The sequence below is a fragment of the Neoarius graeffei genome, chromosome 23 (assembly GCF_027579695.1).
Source record: "Neoarius graeffei isolate fNeoGra1 chromosome 23, fNeoGra1.pri, whole genome shotgun sequence".
NCBI lineage: Eukaryota > Metazoa > Chordata > Actinopteri > Siluriformes > Ariidae > Neoarius > Neoarius graeffei.
In genome coordinates this window covers 54,715,990-54,737,833 of record NC_083591.1, presented here as the reverse complement: position 1 = coordinate 54,737,833, position 21,844 = coordinate 54,715,990, and positions in this window count along the sequence as shown.

The window sequence follows — 21,844 nt, the reverse complement described above, 5'->3', positions numbered from 1 at the left end:
AAGGTGGGAGCCCGGGCGTGCTGATCCTTGGCAGCACAGAAGACCTTGTGGTAGACCCAAACCATGCTGGAGAGATTATATATCTCATCTGGCCTGGGAGCACCTTGGGATCCTCCAGGAGGAACTGGAAAGTGTTGCTGGAGAGCGGGACATCTGGAATACCCTGCTTAGCCTGCTGCCACTGCAACCCAACCTCCGATAAGCAGAAGAAAATGGATGGATGGATGGATGGATGGATTTTTTGTTTACTACATAATTCCGTGTCTGTTCCAGATGTTATTTCATAGTTTTGATGTTTTCAGTGTTCTACAATGAAGAAAATGGTCAAAATGCAGAAACTGAGTAGAGCAGAGGTATACAAACTTTTGACTTATTTATATATATAAATTATAATTACAGAAGTGTACCGTAATGTAAGGATCCCCAGCTTTCATGTGTATTGGATGATCTTTCCTCAGACTTTGAGGATTCCTGGAATTTACTGCTGCCTAGTTGCTTCTATTACTTCTGGGATAACAATGTGTTAACATTCCACTTTCTTTCTAATTCTCCTTTCTCAAGTTTCTTGAGTTCTTTTGTTCTGATGTTATTATCACTTGGGAATTCCATTGATCACCACTGCTGTTGTTTTTCTACCCATTTCTCAATTCTGAGTTTCTTTTATTTAATGGTCTCTTACACACCACTGATTTTCCACTCCAGTTTTGGAGAGCCACTCTTTGAAGCTCTTTCCTGCTTCAGCTCATGAAGGTCTTGTATACTGTCAGAAATAAGGGTACAGTAGGAGTTTATTTCTGTCCCCAAGGTACGATCTACACTAATGTACCCACCCACCCCCAGGGCTCATTATTGGACCTCAAGGAAACTATTTGTACCTTTTTAGGGTCAAAAGGTACATGTACAGTATATGTTCCCAAGCAGTATACACTACCGTTCAAAAGTTTGGGGTCACTTTGAAATGTCCTTATTTTTGAAAGAAAAGCACTGTTCTTTTCAATGAAGATCACTTTAAACTAATCAGAAATCCACTCTATACATTGCTAATGTGCTAAATGACTATTCTAGCTGCAAATGTCTGGTTTTTGGTGCAATATCTCCATAGGTGTATAGAGGCCCATTTCCAGCAACTCTCACTCCAGTGTTCTAATGGTACAATGTGTTTGCTCATTGCCTCAGAAGGCTAATGGATGATTAGAAAACCCTTGTACAATCATGTTAGCACAGCTGAAAACAGTTGAGCTCTTTAGAGAAGCTATAAAACTGACCTTCCTTTGAGCAGATTGAGTTTCTGGAGCATCACATTTGTGGGGTCGATTAAATGCTCAAAATGGCCAGAAAAATGTCTTGACTATATTTTCTATTCATTTTACAACTTATGGTGGTAAATAAAAGTGTGACTTTTCATGGAAAACACAAAATTGTCTGGGTGACCCCAAACTTTTGAACAGTAGTCGGTACAAATAAGTACCTTAGAGAGTACTGCCCCAGTGACAAGCCATTGTACCTCTAAAGGTGCAATAAGGTACTTTATTTTCTCAGAGTGTAGGAGATAATGGCCAACTAAGTGTCATGTTATATGAAAATAATGGACAAAACTCTGTTTTTGAATTCCATTTAACTTGAGAAAGAGCCTTATCCTTGTCAGGATTGTCTATCCCAGGATGGCTGTGAATGTGGGAATATTGTCCATCCTGGATGGAATACGAGTCCCGTCACACACGAAGACACTTTGTCAGAGAAAACCAGAGAATCCAGAGGAAGATGTGGAATGTGAGCTCAAGATCGAACCGGAAATCCTGGAAATGTCGGGTAACAGCACAAACTGAGGTTTTGAAGCCTATAGAGGTGCTTGTCTGTATGTGTGTGTTTAACCGAGTTCGAGCATATTTAAGAACGTAATTGGCATGCCAACTTCAGGTAGTGATTCCATAGTTGCGGTGTGGCACCACTGTGTACCGACTATGTAAGTGCCACGGTACAGAACCTCAGTTTGTGATGTAATACTCCATGGCTGAGTAGTCTAGAGTGCTGTCTAGGAAAAAGAACGGATTTTGCAACGTCGGTTCGAATCCTAGTGTCAACATATTTCTGAGCGGGCTATTTTTTCTATTTATGTACTGTAGACATAGACTATCTCCCAATCAGACAAAGGCTGAGCTCAGACCTGCACAGATCTCTAGTTTTTTTCTTTCACAGCTATAGTGTGGTGTGGTGAAGTGTTTGTTGGTAAGGACTCTCTCTCGCAAGAATTCCTAAATTCTGAGATCGCCAAGCAGAATATAGTTGCAATAGACGCTAAAATCCATTTCATTAATTTTTTTTTTTAATAATTGAAAGTAGTGATGAGAGAAAAAAAAGCAATAATTAAAATAGAGTAAACATCCAAACTGGTTTTTGTATTAACTGGAGCTGCTTAGGCAGAAACATCTTGACTTTATTTTTCCATTACAGTTTAATAACTGTTAAAAATGACATTTAATCACTATGTTATGTCCAATGAATCATTAATGCTACTCATACATACAAAGTTCTAAGCCTCAAAAGTATACAAATGACCTTTATAGAGGGAGTAAGGGAAGAATGGGGTGTGTCTGCCTTAATGTGATGCGTTGCATAAATATTTTCCAGCTGTAACTGAAGGTTGACAGAGATGAATAAAGGCATTGTATTTATACTACATTTTTCGACGTCTTCCAATCTCGTTCTGATTGATCTGCTTACTGTTTGCCCGTATATAAATTCACGACAGGAAGCCAAACTCCTTGAACTCCACTCAGCCTTCATACAATGAGGTTTACTCAAGATAGACGAAACGAAGGGGTGACGTGATTCCTCTGAGATAAATTACTCTGAAAGGAAAGTGGAAGCGTTCTGAATAAGTAGTCTGCAGAATCAAAATGATAGAGTGTTTGAGATCTTTCCCAGTGATATAGAACCGAGTAATGGGGAAAGAGCACAAACAGGAACTGCTGACGATGCAGTCTAAGCAATGAGTAGAGTAGCTAAGGGTTAAATGTCTTTGCTCAGGGGTCCAGTGCTGGTTTTCTGGCAGCTTGTCCAATTTTAAGTTTAACTCAGTCAGAACATCAGCTACAGTACTGAACCACTGAGCTGCAAACGCTATTTCAGTTTATAAAGGGGGGCAAATATGAGCTTACGCCAGCTGTTTTGAGGTTGGTGGTGTTGGATTTCAGTAATGCAGGATGTAAAACACAGCTAGTTGAAGTATTTGATTAACACATTAACAGCAAGTTAAATTATTTCAGAATTTCCGTTCTTGCCATTGAGTATAGTCAAGTTGATAGTCGAAAATATCGATAATGTTTTTTTTTTAAGAAGAAGAAGCCTTTGTCACATGTACACTCAAGCACAGTGAAATTCCTCCTCTACATTTAACCCATCTGAAGCAGTGAACACATACACATACCCAGAGCAGTGGGTAGCTATGTTACAGCGCCCAGGAATCAGCTGGGGGTTAGGTGCCTTGCTCAAGGGCACATGATAAAGAAGGAGGGGAAAGTACTGTTCATTCACTCAACTCCCGTCATATTTTTACTGCTGGTCCCAGGAATCAAACCGGCAACCCTTTGGGCCTAAGGCTGCTTCTCTAACCTTCAGACCTTAAGGTCAATACCAATACTGAAACCAGAGGGGAACCATCAGGGTCTTCTAGACGTTCAGAAAAGGTCAAACGTATCAGCATTTCAAATGTTATATTTAATTTCTTTCATTATGTCATAATTTCATTATAATTATTCTCTTCTAATTCTACTTTGTTCTCATTTTCTATCAAATTTGCTTCAGAAATGAAAGGGTTACTGTCCTGAAAACATTAAACTCGAGTTATCCAATGAGATTGTTTTTGTTTGTTGTCTCTAGGCTGAGAAGAGTTTAGAGCTGCTCACTCATTGGTTAGGACTTCATTGCTGGGACAGAAGGCCATGGCAGTGTGTGTTTATATAGGAAATGACAGATGAATTAACCAATCAGATTTTGATTTATAGTGGGAGGGACCAAAAATGTATCGCCCTCGGCCTGCTTGAAGGCCAACGTGAGCTTAACCATGAGTAGGTGCCATCAGCACAGCAGTGAAGTCACCTTTCAGCCGGTGTAGCGTTCATCAGTAGTGTTAGCAAATGCTAATAAAGCAGTCTAGCCAGTGCTAGCTATTGAGAGCAAGTAGTACAGGCTAACGACCAAGAAACTAATGCCGCTTTTCCACTACAAAAGCGGCTGAGTCGGGCTGAGCCGTGCCGTGCTGAGTTGGGCTGAGTCGAGCTGAGCGGGGCTGTTGGAGTTGCATTTCGACTACAACCGTGCTGGCTGGAAGTGGGTGGACACATTGGGTGGAGTTAGCGAAAGTGGGTGGACGTCACGTGATGTTGTTAAGCGGCGCAAACAGTGACATCAGTGATCTTTTAAGCGGTAGTCTCACGACCCGGATAGTAAACAATAAACATGGAGGACATGGAGTCGTTAGTGTTGCTGGTCTTGGTGCTGTGGTTTGTTGTCACCGACAACGCCAACAGATACTGGCAAGAGGCTTCAGAAATTCTCGTAATTCGTAATTCTTCTTCTTCCGGGTTTACGGTGTTTACAGATCCCAGCGTGCTCGCGGGGCGTGTGTGGGCGTGTGAGGACACTCCTCCTCACCAATCAGTGCACAGGGGAGTGTCTGCTCACGCCCCCAGCCTCACTCAGCTCGGTTTGGCTCGCTTCAGCCCCACTCCAAAACCATGCGAGTTTTGGGTGCTAAGCAGGGCTGAAGCGAGCTGAGTCGTGCTGTTTTGAGATAGTCGAAACGCGAGCCGTGTCGGGCTGAAGTGAGCTGAAGCGAGCTGAAGTGAGCTGAAAAAGGGTAGTGGAAAAGGGCCATAAGATTTCTGTCTCCAGACTCTTTTTCCACACTACACGCTTGCCACAGTATTTTTCACTCAGACTTAAGTATTCATTTCCCTGTGTAATTTAATGAGTTACTTTTAAAATCAACATCAACAGCTACACACAACGGAGCGACCTGGCAGCCTGCCGCTAATCCCTTACAAAATCCTTTGCCCTGTTGCTTTTTTTGGCTAAGTTTTGGCTGAGCTCAAGTCCCAGTAACGTTTCGCCACTGACTGATACTCTACTCAAACAAGTCCCCTACTGAGTATTAACCAATCAGGGACATCATGGACCATTTTATTCATCTCCATTTTCTTCCTCCAGCTACACAACTGACATATAAATTGATGTTTGCAAAAACAGTAAGAGTCAAAACGTGTGAAAAAATTCATATTATTTGTCAGTCACAATGAAGCTGCGTAGCACATGTGAACATTTTCAAGTTTAACTTTTCTGAACTTCCTTTTCACCCAATCAGTATTTTTTTTTAATCAACTTTTAGACTACGTTCAGACTGCACCCTGAAATGACCCATATCCGATTTTTTTGCCCATATGCGACCTGTATCCGATTTGTTATTGACAATCTGAACGACACAGATCCGATTTTTTTCACATGCGACCCAGGCCACTTGGATATGTGGTCCTAATTCCGATGCATATCCGTTATTTTCACATGCGACTGCAGTCTGACCGGACAACGTCATCAACAAGAGACAAACGTCACTATTCTGCGTTGGCTAATCCCGCCTCTTTGGTGGAAAACAACAACATTTGTACAGTTTTCAGAATTTAAATAGACTTTTATAGAATTGATCAAGCTAATGGTGGATTCGGTAGGGACCTGGATGTTGATCTGTTAGCCTGATTAAATAAAACAGTTTCTATAACTGATTTATAACTTAAACCATCCTGTATTACAAGATTATAAGATTGTTCTGGAAATTTCCAGTAATTTGACACCTTCGGTCTCATTAGTCTGCTGCCCACATTAATCAGATTATTGTGTGAGTTCCGCCGCCGCCACAAAAACCACATCGCCAGGTCTCGCCTCATCTCCATAGCAAACTGCACTGGTGTTTCTGCACCTTGAGCCAGCGCTGAGAGAAGCTGCAGAATTCAGCTGGCTATAAACAATAAATAAATATTTATAAAAATGTAGAAAAAGTTTATTAATATGACGAAATAAATATGTGCAAATTATTAAGCCTGAATTAAGAGTTTGGTAATACAGCGGCCGTATCCCAAATGACTGCCTACTGAAGCTCGAGTGCACTATATAGAGTTTAAAAATCCATTACTTCCTAGTAACATGTAGTGCACTTACATAGAAATTAGAGAGACATTTAGGAGTCAACCCTCGTTACCAGGCTACACGTTTTCATTTCAGTTCAGAAACAAAAACACACACGAGACCTCACACTTTAACACTAACCAGATAATTAAACAAACAAACAAACAAAAAAAGAAATCATTAAACTTGAAGAGTGCGCTTTTTTTTTGTTTATGTATTACGTAGATGTGCTTATTACGTGTCAATTTGTGCATGCGGGACACTTTTGGGTCGTTTTCCGTTCATATTGGAGATCGCATACAAGTCTCATATAATTGGTAATGTGAACGGCCTAACAAAAAAATCGGATTTCACAACAAATCGGATATGGGTCGTTTCAGGTTGCAGTCTGAACGTAGTGTTAGATGTTCAGAAGGGCGTATAATAATTTGTAGGCATGAAAATGACTGTGGTAAAGACATCAAGTTGGGATCATCAGTAGATAAAAGCTCCTTTCATTCCTTGTTCAGAGATGAGTTGTTGATTTTTGACAAAGAACCTCGTCTTCACTTTCTTCGCCAAAATGATGTTTTTTTTCTCCACACAAAGTGTCCATTATCTTTCAGTAGAGGACAAACCGGCTCTCCAGTGCTCAGACACGTTTCATTTTGTTTCTCCAGCTTGCTCTGCTATCACCATATCTACGTTTAGACACGAGCTGATCTTTTACATCTGTAATTGTTAGGGTTTTGCTGGGATTCGAACCTGGTTCGTTGGTGTGATAATCCAGCAAACCCCCACTAGGCCACCAGGGGGATGACTCAAATGCAGAGGCGTGAGGCGGAAGTAGAAAAAGAATCAAAAGGTTTATTTAAACTATATACACTATATACAGGGCAAAACAAAAGACAAAAAAAAACCAAAGAGTAAAATCCAAAAGAAAAGCAAAGTGCAAAAATACAAAAGCTAAGAAGATCAAAAAACACAGTACAAAGGAAACTGGAGATAAACATAACAGCACAAAGACTCCGTGACAAGAGGACTGAACTCAGGGGTATAAATAGACAAACTAATTAAGGACACAGGTGAAGATAATTAGGCAATTAACACAAACACAAAACACAGGAACAGTGGCGGCCTCTAGAGGCCAAAATAAACACGACATGAAAAGGAAATAACAGCGGCCTCTAGAGGCCAAAACAGTCCTAGTCCTAACAGGACCCCCCCCTCTAGGAGCGTCTCCTGACGTTCCCAGGGCGATCCGGATGGGCCGAATGGAAGTCCCGACATAGTTCTTTATCAAGGACATCCCGAGCAGGAACCCAGCAGCGCTCCTCAGGACCATAGCCCTCCCAGTCCACCAGATATTGCAACCCGCCGCGGACCCGGCGGGAGTCAAGCAGGCGATTCACAGTGAACACAGTCTGCCCCTGGAAGATGCGGGGGGGTGGGGGGTTCCTAGGGGCAGGGGCATACGTAGACGTCAGTACGGGCCGTAACAGGGAAACATGGAAAGTGGGGTTGATCCTCAGAGTCCGGGGCAACTGGAGCCGGTAGGAGACAGGGTTCACCCTGCGCACCACCTTGAAGGGGCCAATGTAGCGAGGAGCAAGCTTGCGGTTCTCCACCCGCAGTGGAAGGTCCTTAGTGGACAGCCAAACACGCTGCCCAGGGCGGAAAGCGTGTGCAGGTCTTCTATGGCGGTTGGCCTGAGTCTGGTTGGTTCTGGAGGTCTGTATGAGGGTCTTCCTGACCTTGCTCCAGGTCTTGCGACACCGTCTCACATATTGGTTGACCGAGGGCACCCCCGCGTCCTCCTCCTGGTCCGGGAACAGAGGTGGCTGGAACCCGAATTGGCACTGGAATGGCGACAGCTTGGTGGCCGATGACTGCAGGGTGTTGTGGGCGTACTCCGCCCATGGCAGCCAGGTGCTCCACGATGTCGGGTTATCCATAGCCAGGCCTCGCAGGGTGGTTTCCAGGTCCTGGTTGAGCCTCTCCGTCTGACCATTGGACTGTGGGTGAAACCCAGAGGAGAGGCTGGCAGTGGCTCCGATGACCTTGCAGAACCCGTGCCACACTCGGGAGGAGAACTGGGGCCCTCGGTCTGAGACGATGTCCTGTGGAAGACCAAAGACTCGGAAGACATGATTAAACAAAAGTTTCGCAGTTTCAAGAGCAGAGGGGAGTTTGCACAGTGGTATGAAGCGGCAGGCCTTGGAGAATCTGTCAACTAAGACCAAAATGACCGTGTTACCTTGTGACTCAGGGAGACCCGTGATAAAGTCGACTGCCACGTGGGACCAGGGACGCCGGGGAATGGTCAGAGGATGCAGGAGACCCTGGGGACGCTGTCGTGGGTTCTTGGTTCTGGTGCAAACCTCACAGGACAGGACAAATGACCTTACTTCCTTCTCCATGTTAGGCCACCAGAAGCGTCTTTTCAGGAAGTCCAGGGTCCTCCGAGCTCCCGGGTGGGCGGTGAGAGGGGAAGAGTGACCCCACTGGAGAACCTTGGCCCGGGCTTGATGTGGGACGTACAAGAGGCCTGGTGGCCCCGTCCCAGGACCGGGGTCCTGGCGTTGGGCTCGTCGGACAGCCTCCTCAATACCCCAGCGGACAGGGGCCACAATCCGGGACACAGGGATAATAGGCCCGACTTCATTCTCCCTGTTAGTGGCAGAGAACAGTCTGGACAGTGCGTCAGGTTTGGTGTTCTTGGAGCCGGGGCGGTATGAGAGGGTGAAGTCAAACCGACTGAAAAACAGGGCCCACCTAGCCTGTCGAGGGTTCAGTCTCTTGGCTTGCTGGAGGTACTCCAGGTTCTTGTGGTCAGTCCAAACCAGGAATGGATGTTGTGCTCCCTCCAGCCAGTGCCTCCACTCCTCAAGGGCCAGTTTGACCGCTAGCAGTTCTCGATCCCCCACATCGTACCGGGACTCAGCAGGACTCAGGCGGTGGGAGAAGTAAGCGCAGGGGTGCAGCTTTCCTTCCGAACGTTGAGAGAGCACCGCGCCGACACCACTGTCCGAGGCGTCCACCTCCACGATGAATGGTTGGGAGGTGTCCGGGAGAACCAGAATGGGTGCCGTGCAGAAGTGGTCCTTGAGGTCTTTGAACGCCTTTTCTGCCTGAGGAGACCAGCCATAAGATCCACCTGTCCCTTTGGTGAGGTCTGACATGGGTGCTGCCACAGAACTGAAGTTCCTGATGAACTTGCGGTAGAAGTTAGCGAATCCTAAGAACCGCTGAACCTCCTTAACGGACTTGGGAGTAGGCCAATCCCGGACGGCCAGGGTCTTGGCAGGGTCCATTTGGAGTTGGCCTGTCCGTACAATAAATCCCAGAAAGGAGACCTCGGGAACATGAAATTCGCATTTCTGGGCCTTGGCGAACAGATTGTTCTGTAGCAGCCTCTGGAGAACCTGGCGGACATGGTGGCGGTGCTCCTGCACGGTCTTGGAAAAGATAAGGATGTCGTCGAGGTAGACAAAAACGTATAGGTTAATCATGTCCCTTAAGACGTCGTTGATTAGGGCCTGAAAAACAGCTGGTGCGTTGGTGAGTCCGAAGGGCATCACCTGGTATTCGTAGTGCCCAGACGGGGTGTTAAAGGCAGTCTTCCACTCGTCTCCCTGTCGGATACGGATGAGGTGGTATGCGTTCCGTAGGTCCAACTTGGTGAAGACGGTGGCGCCTTGGAGCAGGTCGAAAGCTGTGGACATCAGCGGAAGGGGATATCGGTTGCGCACAGTGATCTTATTCAGGCCCCTGTAATCAATACATGGTCGGAGCCCCCCATCCTTCTTACCGACAAAGAAGAAGCCGGCTCCAGCAGGTGAAGTGGAGGGTCGAATAAACCCAGAGACCAGGGCATCTTTGAGGTATTCCTCCATGGCCTTGCGTTCTGGCTGAGAGAGTGAAAACAGTCTGCCACGAGGAGGGGTAGTCCCAGGGAGCAAGTCGATGGCACAGTCGTAGGCCCGGTGCGGAGGAAGAACGGCGGCCCTGCTCTTGCTGAATACCTCCTTGAGATCCCAGTACTCTGTGGGAACTTGAGATAACTCGGTGAGATCAGGGGGCTCGGCAGGAGACACAGGAGAGCTAGAGAGCAGACAAGAGGCATGGCATGCAGGGCCCCATTCCACAACCTGGCTTGTTACCCAGTCTATGCGAGGGTTGTGGCGAGTAAGCCAAGGAAGGCCTAGAATAACTGGGAACTCAGGTGAAGGAATCAGGTGCAGGGATATTTCTTCCTTGTGACCTTGAGACTGGAGGAAAACTGGAGAAGTAACTTGAGTGACTCTTCCATCACCTAACGCTTGGCCATCGAGGGCAGACACAGACAGAGGGACTTCAAGAGGTGCAGTAGGTATATTGATGCTTTGGGCGAAGTGAATATCCATAAAGTTCCCAGCCGCCCCTGAGTCTATCAAAGCTTGACAAGAGTGGACAGACTCACCCCAGGAGATGGAGACCGGGATGTAGATTCCTTGGCCAGGGAGTCCGGGAGAGAGGGTAGGCCCCGTCACAACCCTCCCTCGGCTGAACGGGGCGGTCCTTTTCCCAAGAGTTCGGGACATGATGCTCGGAAGTGACCAGGCTTGCCACAGTAGATGCAGCACTTGTCCCTCCTTCTGCGCTCCCTCTCAGATGCGGAGAGGCGAGTACGACCCACTTGCATGGGTTCTGGACAGTCACTGAAGGAGGTAGACGGTCTCCAGGTAGAGGTAGGGAGGCTGGGGGGGCTCAAGGCTTGGTGGCGTTCTCTCATCCTGTTGTCCAGACGAATAGCATGTGAGATGAGGGTTTCGAGGTCACTTGGGCATCCAATAGAGGCCAGACCGTCCTTGATGGGGTCAGACAGACCATGGTGGAAGGCTGACACCAGGGCAGTCTCGTTCCATCCACTTACTGCTGCGAGTGTTCGGAACGAGATGGCGTAATCTGCGACGCTTCCTCCTTGCCGGATGGACATGAGCTTTCGGGCTGCGTCGGTACTGATGTCTGCCTGATCGAAGACCCGAAGCATCTCTTCAGAAAACAGCTGGAAATCAAAGCACTCAGGTCCCTGTCTTTGCCAGATAGCAGTAGCCCAGGCTCGCGCCTTACCAGCTAATAAGGTGATCACAAAGGCAATCTTGCGGCGATCCGTAGTGTAGGTGGTAGGCTGAAGCTCAAAGGTGAGTTGACACTGGGTAAGGAACTCTCGGCACTCACTGTGCTTGCCGTCATACCTCTGTGGTGCAGGAAGGCTGGGTTCGCGAGGTGAAGAAGGCAGCATTGCAGGAGGCACTGGAGCAGGAGTGGGAGCTGGATCAGGAGCAGGAACTGGATCAGGAGCAGGAGATGCAGGCAGAGATGTCAGCTGTGCCAGGGTTTTCCCAATTTGCTGAAGCAGTTCCTCGTGGTGAGCGAGGGCCTCACGTTGGCTGGTGAGCGTACGTCCATGAGCGTCCATGGTCGCTCCGAAGCGTGTCAAAGCTGCCATAATTCCCTGAAGGTTGGCCGGGTAGACAGTTGAAGCAGCCTCTGCTGAGTCGGTCATGACGGAGTCTTTCTGTTAGGGTTTTGCTGGGATTCGAACCTGGTTCGTTGGTGTGATAATCCAGCAAACCCCCACTAGGCCACCAGGGGGATGACTCAAATGCAGAGGCGTGAGGTGGAAGTAGAAAAAGAATCAAAAGGTTTATTTAAACTATATACACTATATACAGGGCAAAACAAAAGACAAAAAAAAACCAAAGAGTAAAATCCAAAAGAAAAGCAAAGTGCAAAAATACAAAAGCTAAGAAGATCAAAAAACACAGTACAAAGGAAACTGGAGATAAACATAACAGCACAAAGACTCCGTGACAAGAGGACTGAACTCAGGGGTATAAATAGACAAACTAATTAAGGACACAGGTGAAGATAATTAGGCAATTAACACAAACACAAAACACAGGAACAGTGGCGGCCTCTAGAGGCCAAAATAAACACGACATGAAAAGGAAATAACAGCGGCCTCTAGAGGCCAAAACAGTCCTAGTCCTAACAGTAATATTTTCTTCCATCATCATTGTAGCAAAGTGCTCATTCAGAAATACCCATATGACAAAGAAATCAATCTCAATGGTCGTATTTCCATTAAACCAGATTCATATCAGATTCAAACCAGAATCTGTCCCTCTGAGTTACATGTTGATCCTGGGATTGAGATGCTGGCCTCTTCTGCCCCTCGGACCTGCTTGATCCATCCTGGTGCCCTGTGTCTGGTCGGAGTTTTATCGCACCGCTCCTGTGAAGGACGGCCCCATGAGGACAGTTGAGGGTTATACCTGTTAAAACTGTTAATATTATAGTCATGTTGTCTGTTGTTGCCCAAATGAGGATGGGTTCCCTTTTGAGTCTGGTTCCTCTCGAGGTTTCTTCCTCATGTCGTCTGAGGGAGTTTTTCCTTGCCACCGTCGCCACAGGCTTGCTCATTGGGGATAGATTAGGGAAAAATTAGCTCATGTTTTAAGTCGTTCAAATTCTGTAAAGCTGCTTTGCGACAATGTTTATTGTTAAAAGCGCTATACAAATAAACTTGATATCACTGAAAGGGTCTCAAACAGACCTTCTCCCCTCGTACACTCTTAGAAATATATCCTTAAATACACTCAAGCATTCAGTAGATGTTTTTGATTTGTAAGCACTCGCTGCAAGAGACATTCATGGGGAAAAAAAATCTGGCGATATTATAAGATGGAGATCATTTGGCTGATCACATCTCATAAACGGCTGTCTAAATAAGCATGCAAAATGGACAGGGAAAGAAAATTATTTACGTGTGAAAGGATTGAGGCTGAAGTCTGCTTTTCATATTTGTTGAGCTCTTTAAGCACAAGTCAGGAGTTTTTATCTCTGTATAAATGTCTGTGTATGAAGGTTAAAAAAAAAGGACTTTGCTGGATTTATTTTCCTTCTAACCAAAACCATGAGCAGCTCCAACATCTGAAAGTTGCAGTTCTGTTCAAATGTTCTCATAATTATCCCAAGATAAATCTTTCAGATGAAGGGCTTTGAGGTTTCTGATTTCTATGTAACTTGAAAAGCTGTGTTTTTTTTTTAAATTTTCATTATCTTCAAGAGAGAGAGAAAAGAGAAGGTGGTGAAGGAACAATCTAAAGTTCCAGCTTTACTTCTGATCATTATGAAGCTCTGACTCTGAAGACGTCTTCCATAAATGTTAAATAAACTTCTCCTGACAGAACGTCAACACTTCATGATTCAAAGATGATGTTTAGGAAAAAAAAAAGCCCTGTGGATTTTTTTTTTAAGAAACATTGCTTCTGTCTGAATGATTTCTCACTTCTCCGAAATTCATATAATCACTGTTATATGTGGGAAAAGCTTCACTCAAAAGACTCTGCAATTGCATCTGTTTGCCTCTGGCTCTGATTCAATACACTACTGTGGTGTGCAAAAGAAACGAGATTCAACAACTCAGACGTGAGAACATTATAACATTTGTTGCTGCTGCTTTCCTTACGTAAGTTCACTGTTTCAGCCTGAAGTATTTACACTTGCGATTTCACCTGAACTGAATCCTTAAACAAGACAGCAATGGGGGTTTGTTCTCCTTGACTCGAATTTTTCTAGAATAGATAGTGAAGCCTGTTCTGCTCTTTGTGCTATAATTAGTAACAATATTCCACATGAATTTGAGGGAAAATATGACACTGGTTTCAACAAATGATGAGAAAATATCAGTTTTGAGATACAAAGTCATAATTATGAGAAGTCATAAATTTGCGATACTTTTGTTGAAAGCCGTGTGTGCGTGCACGCATCCAAGAGTTAGCTTACTGGTCTGATTTTCATATCTGAGCCACAATAGTTCTAGCATTGAGTATCACAAAATTATGACTGAGTATCCCATAATAATGACTTGATATCTCATAATTATAACTTAGTATCTCAGAATCATGATTTAATAACTCATGATGACCTATTAAGTCATAATTAAGATACAGTACTAAATTCTAACAAGATTAAATAATAATTTTGAGATGGTATCAGAATTGAGATATTTCATAATTATAACCTATTAAATTTTTCTGAGATAATATCTCAAAATTGTGACTTGATTTCTCATAATTATGACTTACTATCTCAGAATTATGATTTAATATCTCATGATGACCTACAGTATTATGTCATAATGGAAACACTAAGTTATACTGAGATTAAATCATAATTTTGAGTTTGTATCAGAATTGAGATATTTAGTCATACCTGAGATAATATTCCATAATTATTGCTTACTATTGCATTTTTCTGAGATGCTATCTCAAAATTATGACTTAGTATCCCATAATAATGACTTGATATCTCGCAATTATTACTTACTATTTCAGAATTATGATTTAATATCTTATGATGACCTATTAAGTCATAATGGAGATACTAAGTTATATTGAGATTAAATCATAATTTTGAGACAGTATCAGAACTGAGATATTTAGTCATAACAGAGATGATAATTGAGATTTCATAATTATGACTTGACATGATATTCCATACTTATGGCTTACTATTGCATTTTTCTGAGATAATATCTCAAAATTATGAATTGATAACTCATAATTATGACTTAGTATCTTGTAATTATGAGATAGTATCTCCAAATTATGATTTAGTATCCCATAACAATTACTTGATATCTCGTAAATATCACTTACTACAACCCCGATTCCAAAAAAGTTGGGACAAAGTACAAATTGTAAATAAAAACGGAATGCAGTGATGTGGAAGTTTCAAAATTCCATATTTTATTCAGAATAGAACATAGATGACATATCAAATGTTTAAACTGAGAAAAATGTATCATTTAAAGAGAAAAATTAGGTGATTTTAAATTTCATGACAACAACACATCTCAAAAAAGTTGGGACAAGGCCATGTTTCCCACTGTGAGACATCCCCTTTTCTCTTTACAACAGTCTGTAAACGTCTGGGGACTGAGGAGACAAGTTGCTCAAGTTTAGGGATAGGAATGTTAACCCATTCTTGTCTAATGTAGGATTCTAGTTGCTCAACTGTCTTAGGTCTTTTTTGTCGTATCTTCCGTTTTATGATGCGCCAAATGTTTTCTATGGGTGAAAGATCTGGACTGCAGGCTGGCCAGTTCAGTACCCGGACCCTTCTTCTACGCAGCCATGATGCTGTAATTGATGCAGTATGTGGTTTGGCATTGTCATGTTGGAAAATGCAAGGTCTTCCCTGAAAGAGACGTCGTCTGGATGGGAGCATATGTTGCTCTAGAACCTGGATATACCTTTCAGCATTGATGGTGTCTTTCCAGATGTGTAAGCTGCCCATGCCACACGCACTAATGCAACCCCATACCATCAGAGATGCAGGCTTCTGAACTGAGCGCCGATAACAACTTGGGTCGTCCTTCTCCTCTTTAGTCCGAATGACACGGCGTCCCTGATTTCCATAAAGAGCTTTAAATTTTGATTCGTCTGACCACAGAACAGTTTTCCACTTTGCCACAGTCCATTTTAAATGAGCCTTGGCCCAGAGAAGACATCTGCGCTACTGGATCATATTTAGATACGGCTTCTTCTTTGAACTATAGAGTTTTAGCTGGCAACGGTGGACGGCACGGTGAATTGTGTTCAATTCAGCTGTTCCTTTTTTGTACCTTTAACTTTTCCAGCCTCTTATTGCCCCTGTCCCAACTTTTTTTGAGATGTGTTGCTGTCATGAAATTTCAAATGAGCCAATATTTGGCATGAAATTTCAAAATGTCTCACTTTCGACATTTGATATGTTGTCTATGTTCTATTGTGAATACAATATCAGTTTTTGAGATTTGTAAATTATTGCATTCCGTTTTTATTTACAATTTGTACTTTGTCCCAACTTTTTTGGAATCGGGATTGTATCTCAGAATTATGATTTAATATCTCATGATGACCTATTAAATCATAATTGAGATACAGTCCCAAGTTATAATGAGATTAAATCATAATTATGAGATAGTATCTAGAATTATGATTTAATACTTCATGATAATTTAGTATCTCAATTATTATATAATGATTCATAATTATGAATGCAGTATCTCAAAATTATGACAAAATATCTTGAAACTATGACCTGGTATATCAATTATTAAATAATATTTCCTAATTATTACTCAATATCTCATAAATATGACTTAAAATTACAGCTTACTATCTTAAAATCATGACTTTATCTCATCATGACTTCTCAGAATTATGATTTAATATCTCATGATGACCGTTTAAGTCACAATGGAGATACTAGGTTACAATGAGGTTAAATCATAATTTTGAGACAGTATCAGAATTATGAGCTATTAAGTCATAACTGAGATGTCATAATTATGACTGAGTATGTCAGAAATATGTGATAGTATCTCAGAAGTATGACTTAATATCTCCATTATGACTGAGTATCATGGACTTATGAGAGAGTATCTCAAAATTATGATTTAGTATTTCATGATAACTTAGTATCTCAATTATTATGTAATGACTCATAAGTATGATGTATCTCAAAATTATGACTAAATATCTTGAAACTATGACTTGGTATATCAATTATTAAATAATATTTCCTAATTATTACTTGATTTCTCATAAATATGACTTAGTATCTTGAATTTACGACATTATCTCATCATGTCTTGATATCTCATAATTACGACTTAGTATCTTAAAATTACCACTTAGTATCTTGAAATTATGACTATCTCATCATTATGACTTGATATCTCATAATTATGATGTAATAGATATCAATAAAACTGTATTCATACATTGTGCTCAAGTAGCCATGGTTCCCAATGACTCTTCTTACTCATTATTACCAGTGTTGTAGTCGAGTCACTAAACTTCAAGTCTGAGTCCAGTCTCAAGTCCCCAGTGTTCAAGTCTGAGTCATTAAAAAAATTCTGAGTTGAGTCCAAGTCGAGTCCACTATTGATCCGAGTTGAGTCCGAGAACAAGACTCCAACCGCACCATTTGATGGCGGCTGTTTTTGCACCATTAGCATTAGTTTGCTCCTGAACATGACATATGAACAGGTGAATGTGCTTCTCTTTATCAGGGAGTGTGAAGTATTCTGTCAGAGATGGTTGGGAGAAGGATGTAAGTGCAAAAGGTGTGTTTATTAATACAAGTGAAGACGGTAAACAATCCAGAACGGCAGGCAAAATTGTAAAACGGTGAAACAGGCAATAGGTTGAGTGAGGCACAAACAGGCTATCGTAGACTTGGCAGAATCAAAGACGAGAAACAGGAAATCAGGGATCACAAAACCAAACAAGGAAATAAGGCTCAGTAGTGTGTCAGCAACACAACTCAATACTTCGCAAAGTAAGTGTGTTTTCACAGTTTTTATATAGGCGTGCTGATTGCACCTTAATCCTTTGCAGGTGCAAGTTATTTATGATGTGTGCATGAGAGTCCACTTGGAGTGTGTGCACTGTCCGGAGCACGCCCAAGAGTCTATCTGATACACACACCAAGACGCGCAGGTGTGACACTCGTGCACGAAATTAGTACAAAAATTGATGATGATGATGGACTGAGCCGTCGTATCGACGGATCTCCTCTCCCTTTATTTGTGTTTTGGCCCTTTGATGGCTATGCAGCCCAATTCTTGAGCCGCACTCCCGCTGGCATTCGGGGCACTTGAAGGTTTGCTGGTCTCTCCTTTGTTCCGCCTTTCGCAAGGCACGTCGTTCCTTTAACTTCTCAATATGGCGACTTTCGAATCCTAGGACACCAGAATGGCAGATGGTGCGCCATTGGTTTCTGCTTTGTGCCTGATGTTCCCAGGTTTTGGATGGGATTCGGCATGCATTAAGATTGGATTTAAGGATGTCCTTGTACTGCTTGTACTGCCCTCCTTTAAGTCGCTGTCCATTTGTAAGTTTGCCATAGAAAAGGGCTTTTGGTATTCGATTGTCTTCCATTTAGACCAGATGTCCTGCCCAGCGAAGCTGGAATTTCACAAGGATAGATTCAATTCCCTCGATATCACAGCGTTCCAGGACACTTGTGTTAGGTACTTTATCCCTCCATGAGATACCACAGATTTTACGCAAGCATCTCAAATGGAATTGATCGAACTTCTTCACATGATCACTGTACCATGTCCAACTCTCACAACCATATAGAAGGGTACTTAGAACAACTGTTCTGTAAACAGCTACCTTAGTGCTAAGGCGGATTCCATGGTCTGACCAGACTCTTTTTTTGAAGTCTCCCGAAGGCAGCACTTACCTTTGCGATACATGCTGTTACCTCATCATCTATACGGGCATTCTGAGACAGGAGTCCGCCTAAGTAGCAGAACTTGTCTACTACAGTGGTGCTTGAAAGTTTGTGAACCCTTTGGAATTTTCTATATTTCTGCATAAATATGACTTAAAACATCATCAGATATTCACAAAAGTCCTAAAGAGAACCCAGTTAAACAAATGAGACAAAAATATTATAGTTGGTCATTTATTTATTGAGGAAAATGATCCAATATTACATATTTGTGAGTGGCAAAAGTATGTGAACCTTTGCTTTCAGTATCTGGCGGGACCCCCTTGTGCAGCAATAACTGCAGCTAAACGTTTGCGGTAACTGTTGATCAGTCCTGCACACTGGCTTGGAGGGATTTTAGCCCGTTCCTCTGCACAGAACAGCTTCAACTCTGGGATGTTGGTGGGTTTCCTCATATGAACTGCTCACTTCAGGTCCTTCCACAACATTTCGATTGGATTAAGGTCAGGACTTTGACTTGGCCATTCCAAAACATTAACTTTATTCTTCTTTAACAATTCTTTGGTAGAACGACTTGTGTGCTTAGGGTCGTTGTCTTGCTACATGACCCGCTTTCTCTTGAGATTCAGTTCATGGACAGATGTCCTGACATTTTCCTTTAGAATTCACTGGTATAATTCAGAATTCATTGTTCTATTAATGATGGCAAGCCGTCCTGGCCCAGATGCAGCAAAACGGGCCCAAACAATGATATCATCACCATGTTTCACAGATGGGATAAGGTTCTTATGCTGGAATGCAGTGTTTTCCTTTCTCCAAATGCGTCTCATTTAAACCAAAAAGTTGTATTTTGGTTTCATCCGTCCACAAAACATTTTTCCAATAGCTTGTCCACATAATCTTTAGCAAACTGCAGATGAGCAGCAATGTCTTTTTGGAGAGCAGTGGCTTTCTCCTTGCAACCCTGTCATGCACACCATTGTTGTTCAGTGTTCTCCTGATGGTGGACTCATGAACATTAACATTTAGCCAATGTGAGCGAGGCCTTCAGTTGCTTAGAAGTTACCCTGGGGTCCTTTGTGACCTCGCTGACTATTACACACCTTGCTCTTGGAGTGATCTTTGTTGGTCGACCACTCCTGGGGAGGGTAACAATGGTCTTGAATTTCCTCCATTTGTACACAATCTGTCTGACTGTGGATTGGTGGAGTCCAAACTCTTTAGAGATGGTTTTATAACCTTTTCCAGCCTGATGAGCATCAACAACGCTTTTTCTGAGGTCCTCAGAAATCTTCTTTGTTCGTGCCATGATACACTTCCACAAACATGTGTTGTGAAGATCAGACTTTGATAGATCCCTGTTCTTTAAATAAAACAGGGTACCGACTCACACCTGATTGTCATCCCATTGATTGAAAACACCTGACTCTAATTTCACCTTAAAATTAACTGCTAATCCTAGAGGTTCACATACTTCTGCCACTCACAGATATGTAACATTGGATCATTTTCCTCAATAAATAAATGACCAAGTATAATATTTTTGTCTCATTTGTTTAACTGAGTTATCTTTATCTACTTTTAGGACTTGTGTGAAAACCTGATGATGTTTTATGTCATATTTATGCAGAAATACAGAACATTCCAAAGGGTTCACAAACTTTCAAGCACCACTGTACTTTCAGGTTGTCATTTCCAATCTTTATGGCTGGGTGTTGAGGAACACCTTTAGGTTTTGGAACACCTTTAGGAACATCTCTGTTTTCTTGATGCTGATGTTTAGGCCGTAACGGATTGATGCTCTGGCAAAATCGTCTACCATGACTTGCAGATCTTCTTGACTGTATGCCATCAAAGCACAATCATCTGCAAACAAGAGTTCATGTATAATCATTGTTGAGATCTTCGACTTCGCTTTGAGACGTCGGAGATTGAAGATACCGCCTTCCTTTCTGAACCTGATGAGGCAGCCTCTGTCGCAGTCCTTAAATGCATCGTGGAGCATCGCAGAGAAGACGATTCCAAACAATAGTGGGGCCATTACACAGCCTTGCTTGGTTCCATTTGTAACTGGAAATGTGTCGGGTGTAGTTCCATCGTCTAAGACACGTGCCATCATGAAAGGAATGGATTATATTTACCACTCTTGATGGGCACCCTACCTTCAGAAGGATTTTCCAGAGGCCTTTGTGGTTGATAGAGTCAAAGGCTTTGGTGAGGTCTATAAACACCATAAACAGGTCGAGATTCTGTTCTCTGCACTTTTCCTGTATTTGCCGAGCTGCAAACATCATGTCTGTAGTTCCTCTTCCGGCTCTAAACCCACACTGACTCTCGGGAAAGATATCAATAAAAGGCGCAAAATGATTGACAATAATTCTTGCGAACACTTCTACTGGCTATGTTGAGAAGAGATATTCCTCTGTGATTGTCACATACCCGTCTGTCACCCTTATTCTTATATAAATACCTTAGAGTCGCATCCTTAAATCCCTGTGGGACAGCTTCGTCTGCCCAAAGTTTTTGATAGAACTTGGTTAACTCAGTAACGAGGGTGTCACCCCCATATTTAAACACTTCCGGCGGTATGCCATCGTCACCAGGTGCTTTTCCACTGGCAAGCTGGTTGATTGCTTTGGCAGTCTCAGCTACAACAGGAGTGTTGTCAAGCTCAGCAATAATTAATAATTGCAAAAATTAATGTAGATATAAACATCTAATGTCAAATTATTATGGCATGGTAGAAAAAATAAAGAAAAAAATCTGAGTCCTCATCTCCAATTTACGAGTCTAAATGCAGTTACAGTAATGCATGAGCCAGAGTCATCAGTGCGCAAGTCCAAGTCAGGTCACGAGTCCTTAAAATTAGGGCATGAGTCCTGGACTCGAATACTACAAGCCTGATTATTACTCATGTTCTTACCTGTTCTTACTTTTTATAACATTTGTTGTTAGAACCCATCCTAGACCCTTGTGTTTTCTCTCCACCCCCCACCCCCACACCATGACTGTGTTTTTACAGTTCCTTTCATATTTAACATTTGAATGTTAAATCAATGCAGGTTGTTTAATTGTGTTACTTTAGCCTGCCTTTTTATTGTATCCCTTTTGTTTTGTCCCCTGAGAAAGAGCCCATAACAGTCTGATAAGATCTGCTCAGCTCTGCTCTTCTGTGTACATCTAATCAATATGGAAACCCAATAGGTTTTCATCTCATGGCTCGCTCTGAGGTGATGGTCTCCAGTGTTCTCTGATTTATTTTACAACAAGCTAAATAAAGCAACAGAGAGAATTCAGGAGAATGCCTCGGTATGTCTGTGATTCTAAAAGAAACGGAGAGGAAAGGAGTTATTAAAGAGGCGATATACGGAAGATGATTCATAATGCCTCGAGTATGCAGTGGGAA